Consider the following 13,464-nt stretch of genomic DNA (forward strand, 5'->3'; position numbering starts at 1 on the left):
AATCACACATTATGAAGAGATCGACAAGTCAGCAATGTAAACGCCTCATTCTGTGCCGTATATTTTAATATCTTGAAAGTGAAAGTAAAATTTAACAAGGTTTTGCAGAAGTACATTCTCAGAAGGCCAACTTCACTGGGTTGATTTTAAACATAATCTCCCATGGAAACCAGGCAGGTGGGTAGTTACAAACAAACCTGTTACTTATCCACTCAAAACTCAGTCCTCTCCAGAATTTAATTGCAGGGTACTGAAGACGGGTGAGGCACCCATTATTGTAGGCTGAGGCCACTGATTTGTGCAAATAATGGTCTCAACATGTCAATAGGACATCAGTAGCACTTTAACAGGGACCTGTGTGAGGAAATAGCTATGGCTTTCTCACCAAGCAGGTTGGCAGCTGGTTGGTAGGATAAAGAGGACATCCAGGTCAAAAAATTCCTGGGACCAGGAGGAGGCAAACTTGCCCCATCCATCCCATGAGACATTCACAAAGCCCCCGAGAAGCTGGGGGATGGCTAAAGGGTCCTCTAATTTTCCCTGATGGTAGCCACTAGCAGACACTTTCAGAGGTCGACCAGGAATATTCAAATTGAAGCCTGGCAGCTAATATTGCTGTGTCCTCCAGCTGCCTGTGAAGACAGTTTTCCAAATGGGAACTTGTTTCAAGTTAAAACTCAACACCAAATGTTTAATATCTCTGAGGAAATTGGTTTACAAGCCCACATACCATCTTATACAACCAGCAATGTAGCTTTAATTGCTTGTACCTGCCTCACATACTGTGGAAATAAACATACCAGACTCAGTCAAATGATTATGTCAATTTGAGTCACCCTGACCTAGTAGAATTAGGTCTTGAAAAAAACCCACCATTGTTTAATATTCTGAAAATGTCTTTGCTACTAATCTTAGCAAAACATATAACATGAAACTAGATATTCCATAAAAACACCAGAGAAACAAATGTAAGATTACAACTAAATATATAATTCAAATATAATATAAAAGCAAAATACTGCGGATGCTGGAAATCTGAAACAAAAACAGAAAATGCAGGAAAAGCTCAGCAGTTCTAGCAGCACCTGTGGAGAGAGGATCAGAGTTAATGTTTCGAGGCCGTATGGCCCTTCAAATGCTGAATTAAATCTTGCTGTGTGGTAATACTGGATGCACTAATTTAACAATATTGCATTCAATAGCGCAAACAGATGAACTTGTTGCAATGATAATCTGAAATAAAAACAGAAAATGCTGGAAATACTCAGCAGGTCTGGCAACATCTCGAGAGAGAGAGAAAAGCCGAGTTAAGGCCTTGAGTTGAAATTTTCTCTTCAGAACGGTACAATAATCACGGAAGTTTGAAAGTAGAAAACGATTTGGAAAAAGTAATGAAAAAGACAGTAAGGAGTAGAAACTGGCATATAGTGCACCTGTTTTTCAGCACAAAATGGATGCAAATCGCACAAGTTTAGCATTGCGTCTGCTTGCATTAAATGGTACAACTGCATAGAAATGACACAACTGCCTCAAAGAAAGTACTTGTCAAAGTTCCAAATGTACGAAACATATTAATACAAACAGTTCCCCGCTACGTACAGTAAAAAGATTAGTGTTATTAAATATTTATGTACTGGTTGTATTTTTTTAACATTGACCTTTCTAATTAAAGCACAACCCCTGAGGATGTAAAAAAAGCTGTGCAATCAAATTTAAACTTAATAATTTCACATGGTGATGAAAACTTGTACCTGAGGTCGTTGATCGCTTTAATTCTATGACAGTAACTTTACCGTGCAATTCCCAAGTTGGCTATATCTGAAATTTTGAAAGAGCAAAGCAATACATAACCTATTATAAAACTATTCTAAATCAATAGCTAATTTCTCAGTATTGATTACTATTTAGACATTTAAAATTCACCCTAAAGCAACAATATAACTTTATAGCAATGAGTTCCCAACAGATGCTCATAAGTATTAAAATTATTGACTACTGGCATAAGATCAAGAATGTCAGCCTATCTATTAATCTTTATCTAAAAAAAAATCATTTATCCAAGCTCACCTTTTATTGCCAACATCTAAACTGAATTTGTTTAATAAAGCTCACCTATCATTTCTTCAAAAATGAATGCTGTAAATCTCTCTCAAGTGATTATTGTTGTAAAGTTTTATTGTTTGAAACAGTAGAACAAAGCTATTTCAAATGGTCAAGCTCCCTTTAATATGCATTTATTTTATTCAAAACCATTTGCAGAGCTTGTTGTATCCATTATTTATGTATTGTGCTGGCTCAAAAGAACAAGTAAGGCTTACATTTGTATAGCGCCTTATTGCAACGCTAAGACATCGCAAAGAACTTCAGACAAATTACTTCTTGAAACACAGTCAGTTAGGTAGGCAAGCTTGTAATATTTCAAGTACCAAAGGATGTATTACATTTTAAAAGTTCACTGATATCAAGTATCCTCCATATATGTTTTGCCTCTCCCCAGAATGAACTCACAATCACTAAAGCAATGTTTTTTTTAATCACATAGAGCTGGATGCTGAAAGTGTGCATCCATTCAAAGGTGAAGAGCAGCAGTTGCATTAATATGCAAGGAAACATCAAGACTAATTAAATAAATAATGAGCAAATTTTATTAGAATTAATGAATCATATACATTTGTAACATGTCCACTGCAGTACAAATTGTGCTAAGTGAAAGAGAGTCTTTGAGACTCAGTTCATTAGGCTTTTTATCTGAATAAGGCAAGATTTAATGCATAGTGCCTTTATGAGTTATTTGAATAAATCTTTATCATAATTCTTAAAGCTATTTTGAATTCCTTCTTTCCACAGGAACCATTGCAAGACTAACAAAAGTAGCAGGTGTAATCAATGCTTAGCTTGATAATTGCCTGTGAAAAGCTAATTAAGTCAATTCTGCAGTCTTTGACTTCTCACACAGCATATTATCTCACACAGCAGACACCTGCCGTAAGAGAAGCAAAGGATGTTGGCAGAGTTAGTCATGAGAATTGAACAGTCACACAGGTTCAGTTTAATTGTGTGTTAATATTATGAATGGTGAATGCAGAGCCACATTGGTGGACAAGTGAAAGGAGGAAGAGCAGCAGATGCAAAACAGAATGCTCCAGTAGTCAAAAGTTATGGGAGAAACATTTAGCAAGACCTGCTAATACCTTAGGCAAAAGCTGTAACTCTTTTGAGTACAAACCCGTTTCCATCTGTTTATACAGACGAAGTTACATAGCTTCATAGTTTTTGCCATTGTGAGATTTTTTGAACTCTTGATAATCTTTTAAATGAAAACCAAATCAACAAAATTGGGATAAATCAGGCACAGCCCCTAATTCAGGTCAGCTGTAAAACCAAGGACAAAGTTTAAAGGAACCTTACAAACTTTAAATCAAAATGTGATTAAAGGGGTCAACAAAACACCCCAGTCCCCGCGGTGCCCACCGAGCACGGAAGGCCTCGAGAGTGTCAGCAGACACCGCGTGCTCCCTCTCCAGGGACATCCGGCAGCGAACGTAGCCGTGGAAGAGGGACAAACAATCGGGCGGGACTCCCCCGTCGATCGCCTGCTGCCTGGACCTGTTAATGGCCAACTTGGCCAGGCCCAGGAGCAGGTTCATGAGGAGGTCCTCCTCCTTCCCGACCCCCTTCCGCACCGGGTGCCCATAGATCAGGAGCGTGGGGCTGAAGTGCAAACAAAACATCAATAAAAGGTTTTTCAAGTAACTAAAAAGGGAGTGCAGCCTACAACACCCTATGTATACATGGTCCACGGACTCCACAAGACCACAAAAAGGGCACGTGTCCTGAGAGTCCGTGAACCTATGCATCCTCTTATTATAGGGGACTGCTGCATGCAACACCCTCCAACCCAGGTCCCCGATAGAAAGGGGGAGGACACCTCCGTAGAGGGCCTCCCATCGGGGGCCTCCGCCACCGGACGGCAACATGGCACGCCAGGGTGTGACCAGGCGACGGACAAGGGCGAGAAAATGGAAGGTGTGCAGCAGCAGTCCGTACAAAAAGCCCCTCTTTGCCGTGCCAAAAGGCACGGAGGGCATGTCCCCGAGGCAGCTCATATTGCGGGGCACCAGCACCCGAGGGAGGGTTCGGGGCTTGGGGCCAATGTGGAATTCTGTCCGAACAGGGGAATGTTCAGACGGAAGACCACCGCACACCTGGGCCACCTCAAGACCCAAAATAACGTCGGGTCCGAGCACGACCGTTCTCAGGTCTTGGATGGTATCGGCTGCGACCTGGACACTCACAGACGCGCGTCATGCCAACTCCTGCGGGAGCATCCAGCCCAGTCCTCCGCCACCCAGCACGTCCCCGATCCTGGTCACCCCTGTGGCCACAGCCCTCCTCTCTGCCAACCACTGAAAAGGACGGAGGGGCGGATTCCTGAGCAGCGGCTCTCTGACAATAGCCGCTACTCCTGACGGGGGAGAGCTGCGTCGCGAGGCGACCACTTTCCAGACTTTGATCAGGTCCTGGTAAAAGACAGGCAACGCCTGCAAGGAGCCACCGAGGCCCAGCTGTTCTATAAACAGGAGCTGCATGTCATAATTCAGGCCGTGCACCTGACGGAAGAAATACGTCGTCAGGGCACACCATCTAGGAGGAGGCTCGACGTAGAGGTATCGCTGCAGGGTCTGAAGGCGGAAAGTCGCCACCTGTGTGCGTAGGCACACTAGCGCCTGACCACCCTCCCTAAGCGGGAGACTCAGAACTTCAGCAGCGACCCAGTGCAATCTTTTGTCCCAGAAGGAGTCGACTAACAATTTCTGGATTCTTGTGACAAAGTCCGGGGGAGGGGTCAAAGTGACCAGTCGATACCACAACATGGCGGCGATCAGCTGGTTTATGACCAGAACCTCGACCCCGGTAAGATAGCACTCGGAGCAGTCCTGTCCAGCGCCACAGGCGAGCGGTGACTTTCGTCTCCAGTTCCTGCCAGTTTGCCGGCCAGGATTCCTCAGCAGGGCAGAGATGGACCCCCAGGTAGAGGAGGCTGGTCCTGCTCCAGGTGAAAGGCCTGAGCTCCTCGGGTAGGGGATCCATTTGCCACTGACCAACCAGGAGTCCAGAACATTTCTCCCAGTTGATCCTGGCAGAAGAAGTGGCAGAGTAGACCTCCTGGCACTTGCGCATCCTCTGCAGGTCAGCCGGGTCACTAAACTTAAGGAGCACGTCATCGGCGTAAGCCGAAAGGACCGCCCCGATGCCCGGCCCGCGCAGAACCAATCCCGACAACCTCCTCCGCAAGAGGCGCAGGAAAGGCTCCACGCAAAAAAAGCCGACTGCACCTGGTATTCCCAGGCGGTCTCCCATCCAAGTACTAACCAGGGCTGAGTCTGCTTAGCTTCCGAGATCAGACGAGATCGGGCGTTTTTTTTTTCAGACTAGTATGGCCGTAGGCAAGATGGTTGGGGGGTGCGGTGGTGTAACTCTTTCAAGTACAAACCCGTTTCCATCTGTTTATTCAGATGAAGTTACATTGTTTCATAATTTGCCATTGTGAGATTTGAACTTTTGATCTTGGGTTTACAAACCCAGTACCATAACCACTTGGCTATTTGGGCCAAACAGGCAAAAGTTGTACCATCCCTTGCAGGATAGATGTTACATTGCTCCCAGCTGTAGCATTTCAGTGCTTTATTTAGTGCCCTTTTCCCACTCTATTCCCACCTGTTGCTATTTTCCTAATGTCTGAGCATGGATCCTGATCAAAGATTGTTGAACTGAATTGCTAACTCTGGGTGGAATTTTCCATGCCTGTTGGTGTTGGGTGTGTCCAGCGGTGTGAGTGGATATTATGGCAAGGAGGACAAAAATCAGTTTAATGATGTCGTGAAACCAGTTTGCAATTGTCCGCTCAGCCCATCATTGGTGGGCCGCGTTTCCGGCTGTCAGGTGTTGGGAACCTCATTGTAATATATCAGCATAATATTATAACCCAGCTTGTCGGAATCATCCTCCAACACTGGATCGTCCGCCCACGTCGGCAGGAAAACACACGGGTGCAGAACACGTCTTGACAAGTGCAATGTGCAGAAGTCAGACTTACCGCCAGGGCCTTGCTCACATCACAGACATCTAAGGAGCAGAAGATACTGGAGCCCGACAGCAATGGGAGTCTGCAGGTACATCCATTACATGCTGGGTGTACTCTCATGGACATGGCTCCACTGTGAAGCAGCTCATGGAAGGTAGAAAGTCATTGTTGCGGGTCTTCTCACAATGGATGATAGTTGAAGGGGTGCAAGTGGAAGATCTAGGATTGACTGGGAGAGGAAGAGGCGTCGGGGGAGTGACATTATGGGGGAAACAGAGGTGTTCGAGGGGGTGAGAGTAGGAAGGGGAATGAAGGTGTCGGGGTGAGGTTGGGAGGGGGAATGAAGGTTTGGGGTTGAGGCTGTGAGGGGGAAATGAAGGTGTTGGGGAGTTGAGTTTAGAAGGGAGGGAATGAGGGTGTCGGGGAGTGAGATTGGGAGTGGAGTAGGGAGTACAGGAGAGGAGGGGGTAACGAGGGAGAAGACAGTAACTGGGGAGGTAGGTGTAAGTGGGGAGGAAGGTGTAAGGGAAGAAATTCAGACAGGGGCAGGGATCCAGGGAAGGGAAGGAGTCCAGGGAGGAGGAAGGAATCCAGAGAGAAGAAGGAGTCCAGGGGGAGGAAGGAGTCTGGAGAATGGAAGGAGTCCAGGGAGAGGAAGGCATCCAGAGAGGGGAAGGAGGAAGGAGTCTGGGGGTGGGGTGGGGGGTGTACGAGTTACAAGGTGGAGGGAAGGAGTCCAGAGGGGGAGGATGTCCGGGTGAAAGTGCAAGGGGGTCTCTGTTGAGTTCATGACTGCCTCCTGGGAGCAAACTGAGGGTGGGCACGGTAGGCGGGAAAGATGAGAATGACTGAGGGCAGAGTAAATTGGGAGGGTGAGGGTGCGGCGGTATCAGTAGAAGAGATGGCAAGGGTATATGGTGGGGACACGGAGGCAGACAAGGACCCTGGGAGTGGAAAGGAGGAGCTTGGGAAGATTAATGTGGATGGGGATGTGGGATTTTCAGGAAGGAGGAGAGCATGCATGTTCACATGGACATCCCCGAAAGAAAAGGCATGTGGTCGGTAAGTCATGGTGGGGAGATGGAAGGTGATGCTAGGGGTCGACAGTGATGGGGTTAAGGAAATGGGTGACTGGGGAAGGAGAAAGGATGGGAATCTGAAGAAAAATGTAAGATGCAACATGCTTACTAAATCGAAAGTGAAACAAGAGTTATGGTGGGCGAGAACAGGTGCTGCATTGGAGTGTGATCAGTGGGTGGCCAGAGATGCAGGTCAGCTCAGATGGACAACTGAAAGCAAACCCCAGCAGGCAGCGTTCAAAATGCTCAGGACACTGAGATGTATGTGATACATGAAGGATCCACGTATGTGGGAGAGTGTTTGCACGAGGCTTTGAAAGGCCCTGCCACACAGACACTTCTCCCCCCAGATTCATGGGCTGGCTGCATGTAGCTGAACTGCTAGTGGGGTTGCAGGGGGCCAGGAGCGATGTAGTAGGAGGACTCTCAAAGCCTGTGAATAAAGATGAAAGATACCATTGCATATTATTCAGTGAAAGTGAATATATTTTCAGATTGTAAAGTGGCAAAATGTGTTCACCCATGCAACCAACTGTTCAGAATTTCTTAACTTTTGAATGCTTTAGACTTCTAGGTGCTGCCCTGATATCGGTAGCAGGGGTGGAGACAGCCTGTGTAATGGTTGGCCCTGTTACCTTTGATGACTTCAGCGTGGGTCTTCTGGAGAGCCGAGGCCTTGGGGAGTCTTGGCTTGCTTTGGCTGTCCTCCTGTGGATCAGCTGCTCCCTCTGTAGTGACAGAGAACAAGGTTGAGGGGGGGGTCACAGGGAAAGGGGACTCAGAGGGAGATGACAGATTCTGAGATTCCTAAGTGGATGACCCAGGGGTGCCCAGCTGCCACTCCTCCTCCCTTTGGATGCCCAAGATCCCCAACTTGACTCCTTGAGGGGAAGAAGCAACTGGGGAGACGTTGAGGTGCCCCGTTTCCCTCTCGTGTTGCCACTGCAGGAACTCACCCATGGCTACCGCGATGGAGTGCAGGTCTCCACAAATAGAACCATAGAACCATAGAAAAGTTACAGCACAGAAGGAGACCATTTGGCTCATCTTGTCCATGCCAGCCAGAGGGCACCCACCTTCCTGCACCCAGCCCATAACCCTGCAGCTGACAGCACTTTAGGTGCAGATCCAGGTACTTTTTAAAAGAGTTTAAAGTTTCTGCCTCTACCACCAACTTGGGCAGCGAATTCCAGACACCCACTACCCTCTGCGTAAAAAAGTTCTTCCTCATGACCCCCGTACACCTTCTGCCACTTATCTTGAATCTATGTCCCTTGGTTCTAGAATTCTCCATCAAGGGAAACAATTTTACCCTGTCCACTCCATCTATTCCCCTCATAATTTTGTACACCTCAATCAAGTTATCTCTCAGCCTTCTTTGTTCTAAGGAAAATAACCCCAACCTATCCAATCTCTCCTCATAGCAACACTTTTCTAACCCTGGTAACATTCTTGTAAACCTCCTCTGCACTCTCTCCAGAGCTATTACGTCCTTCCTGTGATATGGTGACCAGAACTGCACACAATACTCCAGTTGTGGCCTCACCAGTGTTTTATACAATTCCAACATTATATCCTTACTTTTATAATCTATACCTCTGCCAATGAAGGAGCGCATTCCATATGCCTTCTTTACAACCTTGTCTACTTGAACTGCTGCCTTCAAGGACCTGTGTACTTGTACGTCAAGATCTCTCTCTTCATCTACCCCTTTTAGTATATTCCCATTTATTTTGTAATCCCTGTAACTCTTTGACCTCCCTAAATATATGACCTCACACTTCTCTATTTTAAAATCCATCTGCCACTTTACTGCCCATCTATATCGTTTTGGAGATTATGGCTATCCTTTACACTATCCACTACTCGGACAATCTTTGTGTCATCTGCAAATTTCCCAATCATTCCTCCCACGTTCACATCCAAAGCATTAATATATAACACAAACAGCAAGGGTCCCAACACCAAGCCCTGTGGAACACCACTTGAGACAACTTTCCATTCACAAGGGCATCCATCGACCATTACCCTTTGTTTCCTGTTACAAAGCCAACCTTTTATCCAGTTTGCCACATTACCCTGAATCCCATGGGCTTTTACTTTCCTGACCAATCTGCCATGTGGGAACTTGTCAAATGCCTTGCTAAAATCCATGTACACAACATCCACTGCACTACCTTCATCAACCCTCCTGAAAGAATTCAATCAAATTTGTGAGGAAAGACCTTCCTCTAACAAATCCATGCTGACCATCTCTGACTAGTCCATGCCTTGCCACATGATAGCTAATCCTATCTCTCAGGATTGATTCTACTAATTTGCTCACCACTGATGTAAGACTTACTGGCCTATAATTGTTTGGCATTTCCTTTGATCCCTTTATAAACAATGGAAATACATTTGCATTTCTCTAGTCCTCCGGTACCTCCCCTGTATCTAGTGAAGATTGGAAAATCATCCTCAGAGCATCTGTTATCTCCTCCCTGACTTCCTTCAGCAGCCTCGGAAACAATCCATCTGGCCCTGGTGACTTATCAACTTTCAAGGATTTCAACCCTTCGAGTACTTCCTCTCTCTTTATGACTATCCGGTCCAATATCTCGCAGTGTTCCTCCTGGACTACTATGTCTACATCCTCCCTTTCCTTTGTAAACAAGGAGACAAAATATTCATTCAAAACCCTTCCCACAGCCTCTGCATCTACACACAAGTTTCCATCTTCATCTCTGATAGGTCTCACTTTTTCCTTAACTAACCTTTTAGCATTAATGTATTGGTAAAACATCTTTGGGTTACCTTTAACTTTACTTGCTAATCTTTTTCCATGCCCTCTCTTTGATTTCCTTATTTCCTTTTTTAATTCGTCCCTGCACTTCCTATATTCGTCTAGGCTATCTGCAGTGCTTAGTTCTTTGTGCCTATCGTATGATTTCTTTTTCTGTTTGATCTTGCCTTGTATTCCTCTAGACAACCAGGGGGTCTAGATTTGGCAGTACTACTCTTAATTTTGTAGGGGACATCTACTTTATACAATTAGAATCTTGCTTTTTAGTGCTTCACACTGGTTTTCCACTGTTTTATCCTCCAGCAGTGCTGTCCAGTCCACCTCAGTCAAGTCCCTTCTCATTTCTGCAAAATTTGCCTTCCCCCAGTTCAAGACTTTTGCTCCTGCCTTATCTCTGTCCTTTTTCATGGTAATGCTAAATCTAATTGAATTGTGAGCACTGTCCCCGATATGGTCGCCAACTGTCACTTCACCCACTTGCCCTTCTTCATTCCCCAAGACTAGGTCTAGAATTGCATTTCCTCTGACAGCCTCCTGTGACATCCTGTGTTCTTTTGTTCTTTTGTCTGTGACATCTTTTGATTATCTGCTCCTATCACTGCTTGCTTGTCCCTACAACCACACCACCCCCCTCCACTTCTCTCCCCCCACCCAACCCCCCCACCACTCCCCCACCTTAAACCAGCTTATATTTCACCCCTCTCCTTGGATTCACCCAGTTCTGTTGAAGGGTCATGAGGACTCGAAATGGCAACTCTTATCTTCTCCGCTGATGCTGCCAGACCTGCTGAGTTTTTCCAGGTAATTCTGTTTTTGTTTTGCATCTCCTCTCATTGGGTTTGTCACTAATTGGTTGAAAAAATTTTCCGGGACATACTGCATGAATTTTTCTCCCTCAGTACCCCTTATATTGTTTGAATCCCAGTTGATATTAGGATAATTGAAGTCTCCTACTATTGCCCTCTTGTTCAAGCAGAAATTTGCCTACATATTTGTTCTTCTATCTCCCTTTCACTATTTGAGGGTCTATAGTATACTTCCAGTAGTGTGACTGCCCCTTTTTTATTTCTAAGCTCAATCCATAAAGCCTTGTTTGGTGACCCATTTAGTATATCATCCCTTCTCACAACTGGAATTGATTCTTTAACTATTAGTGCTACCCCCCTCCTTTTTTATCTCCTACTCCATCATGTCTGAAGACCCTATAACCAGGGATATTAAGCTGCCAGTTTTGTCCCACCTTTAGCCAGATCTCCATTATAGCAATGACATCCTGCTGCCATGTGTCTTCCTGCATCCTTAGCTCATCTACCTTGTTTGTAATACTCCTTGCATTGAAGTATAAACAGTTTAACCCCATCAATTTCCCTTGCTGGACACTTTTTAAACGTTGCTTCTCCTGTAACTCCATGTCTATCACAACGTCCCAATGTTCTACCTCCATTTTTCTGATCTGAATCTGACCTATCTGATCCTACGCCTGGGATCCCATCCCCCTGCCACACTAGTTTAAATACTCCCCAACAGAACTAGCAAAAGCCCCCGCAAAATCTCCTCATTCTGCTGGACCAGAGTCTCCATGGGGTACACCATCCTCATGGAGACCTCCATATGTGCACATGTGAGCACCACTTCATCAGAGAGCAGGCGGAAGCACTCCTCCAACTCATGTACCACTCTATTGAGGGCTGCCAACAGTCTCTGCATTATGTTCCACCAACTTCTACTGACTCTCCCAGATGAGTTGGAAGGCCAAATCCAGAGGCTCGTTATCTGACTCAGACTTCACAGACGCCTCTCCCTCAGCAGTCCTCTGAGGCTAAGCTGGGGAGCTTAGCTGAACCTGCCTCCTGCTGCTGTGGACACGTGTCCAAGCGGTGACCACCAGATTATGAACCTGAGTCTGTTCTAAATCTAGGTCCCACCGAGTTATGTGTCTCTGTGCTGGTGGAGGGTGTGGGTAAACATTGTAACGGGTCTTCCAGGCTGATTATTTGTAGCTCTTCGATGGAGGAGGTGTCTCCTTGGCTAGAGGTGAGAACTTGGACGGAGCTGAGGGACTGGCTGGCTGAAGGTGCCAGCCACTTGGCAGAGCTCCCTGTGAACCAAAGTAGAGAGAAGTAGTGCAAGGCAGCACAGACAAAAGCAGGAGAAAGAGCACTCTCAGTGCATTGAGAGAGGGATAATGTGGTGCAGGATCCTCACATGGGTGTTCACCACCGACCTCACCGTCGCTGCAGGCACGGGCCACGTCCTTACCAGTCAGTGCAGTGCCACACTCCTCAAAGTGAGTGAGGAGCCTAATGTGGGCCATTCCATCCCCGTTCTGGAACCTGTCCCTCCTCTTGTGAATCAGTTCCTCCTGCATGAAAACAGATGGAAAGAGTGTGAGCAGGACACATGGCACTACATGGAATGTTTATGTGGTGAGTGGACCCATGGACAGAATGAAGGGGTGAGCTCAAGAGGATATGAGCCTGATAGAGATGTGAGGGTGTGTGTGAGAATTACTGGCGTTGTCCCTTGAGGTGTGAGATCCCTGTGGATGTGTGATGGGTTTATGAGTTGTGAGTTGTGAGTGATGAATTGAGTGACTTACCCTGGCGGAACGGATGAGACCATTCATTCTCTTTTGGCACTGGATGGCTGTCCGCTTTTGCAGGGCATTGGTGCTGAACAACACTGCCACCGCCTCCTGTGCTAGATTGGCGACCCTGTTTGTTGGTCTTCGCCCAGAGTGGGGCTAGAGGACATCATGGCGGGCCTCCACTGCATCCAAAAGGTGCTCAATGGATGCGTCATTAAACCAGGGAGCTACAGTCTTCTTGCCTTTTGGGACCATGTCTTCCCTGCAGCAGTTCTGGGCCAGAAGCATTGAGATGTATGTGAGCGGCTGCACTTTATGTGGTGCCCGACATGAAGTGGTGAAGTGATGCATGGTGGGCAAATGATAGCCCACCTGCCATTGAAACAGCGTGTATCCCAGAAATGTATTATTAATGAGGCAAGATTGGGATCATACAGCCACCATTGCAGCCAACGGGTAAAATGTCCTTTTTCTTGTTTGCTACTGCACTTAGTGCAAATCTGGGACAATTCCACCCTCTGTTTCTGACTCCACAGATGCTGCCTCATCTGCTGAGTATTTTCAGGATTTTCTCAATTTTGTTCACAGAGGTAGAACTTGGTTGGGGGAGAAGGACCAAAGGGAAAGGGAGAAAAAGGCAAAATACTGCAGATACTGGAAACCTGAAAAAAAATCTGTGGAAAACAGTGGCAGAATCATACAGAATTAGCATGGATTTATGAAAGGGAAATCATGCTTGACAAATCTACTGGAATTTTTTGAGGATGTAACTAGTAGAGTTGATGAGGGGGAGCCAGTGGATGTGGTTTATTTGGACTTTCAGAAGGCTTTCGACAAAGTCCCACATAAGAGATTGGTGTGTAAAATTAAAGCACATGGGATTGGGGATAGTGTATTGGGATGGATAGAAAATTGGTTGACAGACAGG

General features: G+C 46.1%; 1 pseudogene; it reads right to left on the reverse strand.

Annotated features, from left to right (window-relative positions):
* Positions 1-5,324: 5,324 nt before the first annotated feature.
* On the reverse strand, positions 5,325-5,449 carry LOC121277531 (annotated as a pseudogene).
* Between the last annotated feature and the right edge of the window lie 8,015 nt (positions 5,450-13,464).

The sequence above is a fragment of the Carcharodon carcharias genome, chromosome 4 (assembly GCF_017639515.1).
Source record: "Carcharodon carcharias isolate sCarCar2 chromosome 4, sCarCar2.pri, whole genome shotgun sequence".
Taxonomy (NCBI): domain Eukaryota; kingdom Metazoa; phylum Chordata; class Chondrichthyes; order Lamniformes; family Lamnidae; genus Carcharodon; species Carcharodon carcharias.